The sequence below is a fragment of the Sturnus vulgaris genome, chromosome 7, assembly GCF_052056855.1.
Source record: "Sturnus vulgaris isolate bStuVul1 chromosome 7, bStuVul1.hap1, whole genome shotgun sequence".
In the NCBI taxonomy this organism is placed as follows: domain Eukaryota; kingdom Metazoa; phylum Chordata; class Aves; order Passeriformes; family Sturnidae; genus Sturnus; species Sturnus vulgaris.
In genome coordinates this window covers 18,095,992-18,101,991 of record NC_142249.1, presented here as the reverse complement: position 1 = coordinate 18,101,991, position 6,000 = coordinate 18,095,992, and the positions used below count along the sequence as shown (strand labels likewise).

At 36.1% G+C, this 6,000-nt stretch overlaps 1 long non-coding RNA gene across 3 annotated transcripts in view; it reads right to left on the bottom strand.

Annotated features, from left to right (window-relative positions):
• Window positions 1–2,885: 2,885 nt before the first annotated feature.
• LOC148223186 (uncharacterized) overlaps window positions 2,886–6,000 on the bottom strand; it is a 203,882-nt gene continuing 200,767 nt past the window's right edge. For all 3 annotated transcript variants that reach the window (XR_015804812.1, XR_015804813.1, XR_015804811.1), the window contains one exon: window positions 2,886–4,088. This is a non-coding gene — a long non-coding RNA (uncharacterized LOC148223186). The remainder of the gene's footprint in view (window positions 4,089–6,000) is intronic.

Sequence of the window (6,000 nt, the reverse complement as noted above, 5' to 3'; positions counted from 1 at the left end):
AAACGTGGTGCCACTATTATTTTCTTGGAACTGATACATTTTAACTCTATTAAAGAGCAGCTCTTCACTATGTGAGATCAACTTGTGTTCAAGGTGAAAGTGATCGAAGGATCTTACCTGATTTGTGAATGTAGCTGGCCTAAATCCTGGCAGAGCCTGCACACTGTCTCCTGTCTCTCATTTTAATCTTTCCAATCCTACTTCATATCATAGGAATTGTTCTTTACCCTACTCAGAATATCTCTCTTTTTTTTTTTTTTTTCCTGGATTGAAGAGTCTTCTAGTGATGTGAAATGGAAGAGCTAGCAGATCAATTTAGAAAAGAAGATACTTCAGTCAATAAGACAGGTGCACTAAATAGATAAAAGCAATTCCCTTGGAGTGATAGTGATATCATGTATGCAATTCAGTATGATTTTAAACAAAATACTGACTTTCTGTGTATGTATATACTACAAATAAAAAAAATCATAGCAATTTCCAAAATTACTTGTTTAAACTAACAAAAATAGATGTTGATGCTCATTTGATAGCTTTAACAGCTGTGTGGTTCTGCATGCCGTATAATCAGTGGTAAGAGCTCCTGACCTTTTTCACTTTGTCAAAGAGAGACCTGTTAGCATTTTTTCCCATACACCACTGCTGTGGTATATTATCTAAAATTTTACTGTGTTATCCCAAAAAAGCCACGGTAACAAGCCCCTTTATGAATGTATTCATCATGTCACACAATGCATTAGTTAATTATCTTATCTTAGCACTACAGCAAACCTTTAAATTAACAGCTACTGTAAACTATAGGCAAACAGTAGGTGCCTGACTTAATTAACTCTGACTGCCTGTGATGTGATTTGTGTCTTGGTGTTGCTTGTGCTAAAAACGGGCACTGTTTTTCCTATGGCATATGGCTGTATTTCTCCAAAGGGCTGGGACACTGCAACTTGAGGAGCAAGATTATTGTTATTTGATGATTTAGTTATCATTATGATCTGCAGATCAGAAGATCTATAAACACCAAGGCACACCTAATGGAGTAAAGTCAAATTGATTGCACTACTGTTCTGATGAAGAACTCCTATAAGTAATACATAAATAAGGAAACAAACCATTAATAAAAATACTAGAACAGATTTGCTGTATGGTCTAAATAGAAACAGACTGTATGATGGATGATCTGAAGACCCACTGCACTCAAGGAAGAGATTTCTTATATTTTTTTATTTTAAGGGTAAATTCTAATTCCTAGCAGTGTTTCCTCCCTGCACCATCATGGCCATGCATGGTTCCTCTTAACTACCCAGGGTAGGAAATTCAGCCATCCCATTACTGGAGTGGTTACATGTCTTCGTTGTCCTAATTGTGGTGAAGTATTTACTTCACAAAACTTCTGAGAACACCATGAAGTACAAAGTCATTGTGAAGAGTGCTCATAAAAACCCTCTTTGTGTCTTGCTGCACAGGAGGTATCCCAGCATAGTAACACATACTTAGATTTTTTACAAACTAAAAAAAAAAAGAGATTTTTTTTTTTCAAAATATGGAATTGTGACTGTTCCATCCTTTTTCATCATGGTGAAAAGAGTTCTACATCTTAAGACATAAAATGCAACATGAAAAATGCACACACAAGTAGTATTTTTCTTTCACTCTGCTACAGAATGTATGGTAAACTCCATATCAGAAATAAAATATATGATATTATAAATAATGACTGTAAAACAATTAACCAATAGTTAATGCTTAGAATCACCCCATGTTTGAATATGTGATGAATATTATTTATTTTTGTTTGTTTTTAATGGGCTTTCTCCTCAGATGCTATATTTGAAAATAAGCAGTACACTCCTCTTATGGTTGCTAGCTGTACCTTTCTATTTTGAGTTGAGTCCTTACAGTTTTTGCAAAATACCAAATGTTCCTATTTCCTGTGAGAAGGATTTCCAAATGAGCCTTTGGCAATATTTCTGAACAAGGAGGGACCACTGTAGGAATAAACTGGCTTTGCCTCTCAAATCTCCATGGGGCTTATGAGGCAGAATGACTTTAGCAGGGAAAGTAGGTTAAAGCAAGGACAGGCAACCTCCTCAATCGACTGAGCTGAAAATAAGCATAAATACCCACCTGATCCAGTACATTTGAGATCAGTAAAAAAGCCCTAAAAAAGACCACAGGTCAAGAAGCATCAACTGACATAAACTTACAAAAGATGTTCCCTAACTGTTACGTGAATGATTTAGCTTTAAACTGGGTTTACTCTATAGAAGCAAATTTAGAAATCTCATTTGATATAATCTTAATCTTTGAAAGTAATCTGGGTTTTCGGATATGAATGCTTGTGTGTGTGTGTGTGTGTGTGTGTGTGTGTGTGTGTGTGTGTGTGTGTGTGTGTGTGTGTGTGTGTGTGTGTGTCTGTTCCTGCCAGCATATTTTAGTAAGGATTAGAGAGTTTGTGATTTTGTTGTGGTTTTTTTTCAAGCATTGGACCATAGATAAGTTGCTTGTACGACAATTATTTGGGAAAATCATGTTTTGTTAATTATTTTTAGAATTTCTTCTTTCAGACACAGATTCTCTAGGAATTAAAATGTTTTATTATTTTCCCCCTACCTAATCCAATAGCTTTTGATGTTTTACACTATATTTTTAGCAACAATATGGATTTTTTTTCCCCCACTTCCTACCTATTGCCTTAATGAACTGCTACTTCTGGAAATCCTTTTGTAAATTCACTAATATATTGTTACACTGCTTCTCAGCTCTAGTTATGAATTGCCTTGATTTATTTTGATACCGTGATTAATGTTGACATTGAGGAGTTTTCATAGTACCAAAATTGATCAACAGTCGTTCTGTCACTTATGTGCTGTGAGAAACAAGGCTCACTCTTTAAAATTTCTGAAGGTTTAATAATGATAAAAGGGACAGTATTCAGTATCCAGCACTGGGGTGCCTGGCAAACTGCCAGGAGCACACCGTAAAACAAATTTTTTATACACTTTTCATTACATGGGTTACATACACATCCCTAAGGCTTATACATATTCAAACATTCCTATGAGTTCTTTCAAATGTTCCAGGAATTCTTTTAGCTTTTTCTGACCCTTTATCCATCGTGCAATAATGTAGATTAAATTTTTGGGAGTCACGTATGTCGTTTCCTCACAATGTATATGCATTTTCCCCACAACAACAGACAGGGAATTATTGATAGCTGCAGGGTAAACGGCAGGAGTTTTTTCACATCTTTTTCCAATGTTATCTGTGTGTTCTTTCAATGTTATCTAAACATAGAGACAGTTTTAAGCTATTTCCACAAACTTATCTAAGTCTCTATTGTCGGTTACTTACAAACAACAAAAATTAAAAGCATCCTGAAAAAGCTAATATAGTCTCTATTTCAGTATTTCGAAAGAAAGCCTAAACTGCAATATATGTTTGTCACACTAATGCCTAGGTAAGATACACATGGCCAGGGCACTGGCCACAGGAGCTGGCAAATTTTACTACATCAAAAACAGCTAAAAGTTTAAGATTACAAAAGATTTCAAACTGTACTACGTCAAAATTGTTGTGATTAATAGTAATTTGCAAAAGTCAACACATAAGAGTGAAAGCCAATAATTTCAGTTACTTATAACATGTGCCATTCTCAATAGTATCACTGTGTATCATTATGGGAAATTCAATTCTGAGGACAGAAGCTTCTTACCCTCCTCAGATTTTTTCTCTTCTTTTTGTAATGAAACAGTGCCCCCAAGAGCTTTTTTTTCAGGAAGGGACAATTTAAGAAAATTAGGTCAGCCATTCATTAGTGTATTAATCTCTGAAAAAAAAAAAAAATCTGCCCAGCATTGCAACCAGAGGTGTTGGCTTGAAGAATGGTCGAAATAGTATTTATTTTGGTTTTCTTTGGTTTTTCAATAATAGAAACTTAACTGACTGAATTCCTCTAATTCCTCTCCAGTTTGTAGAGCTGTGCTATCTTTGCTGGCACTCTGAAGAAAGGGAGGACGCTGCAGAGATCACTTTTCAGCAAAGGTCTTTATGGTAGGGCTGCTTTTGTCCTTTGCCAGTTGACATCAGGACAGCTGGCAGTGGTCCAGGAGGCAGCAGGAAGCAATGTTTGTTTGTTTGTTTTTGCGTGGATAAACAGAGAAGAAAGATAGCATGAACAAGAACAAAGAGAGAATAAACAAGGAACAGCTTTAGTTACAGCAGAATCATAAAAACACAAACACCAAGCCTATTAGGTATTTTGATAAAGTACATGAAATATATGCAAAAATAATCATGAATTGCCTCTAAAACTCAGAGAGGCAGATTTTTATGATAACCTGGAGTGATACAAATTTTTACCATTTTTTAAGTGACAAGAGTCATCACTACTTTTTCTGACCCTGAAAGATACAACAAATAGAATTTTGGGTAGTTTGTTGTCTTTCTGTCCATCATGTTGCATGGGTTTGCTGAAAGTAGAAACTCAAAAATGAAATAACCTCCCCCCCCCCCCCCTGCCCCCCGCATATGACCAAATAATTGCTTGAAATAACTTTCAGTAACCTGTCACAGAAACACCTCAGGACTTCATCTACTACAGAAGTAGAAGTTTAAATTGTAGGCATGATCTCCCCAAACAGCCTGCTAATATCTATCTTTAGCAGAGTGGTCTCATTTTCTCAGGTGTATCTCTACAGACCATTTTCAGCCAGGTCCTAGGTCCCTGAGAGATTCAGGAGTGGAAGTCAGCACTTTGAACTCTACCTGGACAATATGCAGAGCTTTTCAGACTGGTTAATAAGTGTGAGAGCCTCGTGTTGTGATAAGATCTGTGCCAGAGCAGGAATGCAGTAACAAGATAATGTTCAGATCAGGTGTGTGGCCAGCCAGATATGGTTATTTCTTGTTGCACAGATTTGCCTGAATGAAGATGAGTATAAGAAAATGGAAGTACTATAAAACACACACAGCATAGCATTCCTAGGTACTCCCAAGTTCCAAAGAATAAAAGTGTGCTCTCAGTTGTGTGAAAGCAGCAGAAAGAAGAAATGAAGCTTATCTCTTTGCCATGAGGCTTTGATCTCTCCATAGGAGATGTCCAGATCCTGCAGCTTCCCACAGCTTCATTGCATATTCACTAAATACTTTTACATGGAAATTATAAACTCCTTTTGGGTCACAGAGTGTGTTCATTCTTTAGCTCTCTGAGTTTAGAAATTTAATTACTCCGCCATATATTAAAATTACAACTAATTAGGAACCAATTACTACTAATAAAAATGTGCTGTAATTTATCTGTCAAATGCATCCATGTACTAATATTTTAAAGGCTATACTGACCTCTCAAATAAATATAGATAAAGATCTGCTCTCTTAATAACCTTTTTTCTGGATCTTCATAGCTTTGACACAATGTGCCAAGTTTTTCCAGTGTGTTAGCATCACAATATGTACTTTAGGGTTGGGAGAATAAATCATCCCCTGGGAAAATTATAAAACAGTTTTTAGGTGCCTTGTGATAGTTGCAGACACTTTGGGATGAGTCCCCTGTGTTTTTTGCTTAATATAAACACAGAGAAGTTGTGGTACAGCTAATCAGCATGGCCTTTCACTAGGCCTTCAGGGCATTATTTGCAACGGTGGATTTATTTGTTCTGGTTAATAATCTGATAAATTTCTGAGCTTTAGGAAATATTTCACTATCTAACATTCGTAAATATAAAAGTAACTTGAGGCATTTATTTTCTAGCATTCAAAATTCAACGTTTGCCTTCAATCTGGAAGTTTGCTCTTTTAGCTTTAAGCCTGACAAATATGAACCTTGAATAGGTGTATGAGTGACTATGACATTTCTCTGTACAGAAAATAATTCTGCTCTTGAAATTTCTTGCTCTCGCCAATTTAAGTTAACCTTTCCCAACCTGAGTTTGCAATACCAAAACATGATCACAGCAAGTCACTGCTGGTTCAGCAATGATCTGCAAGCATGATGTAATGTTTCTC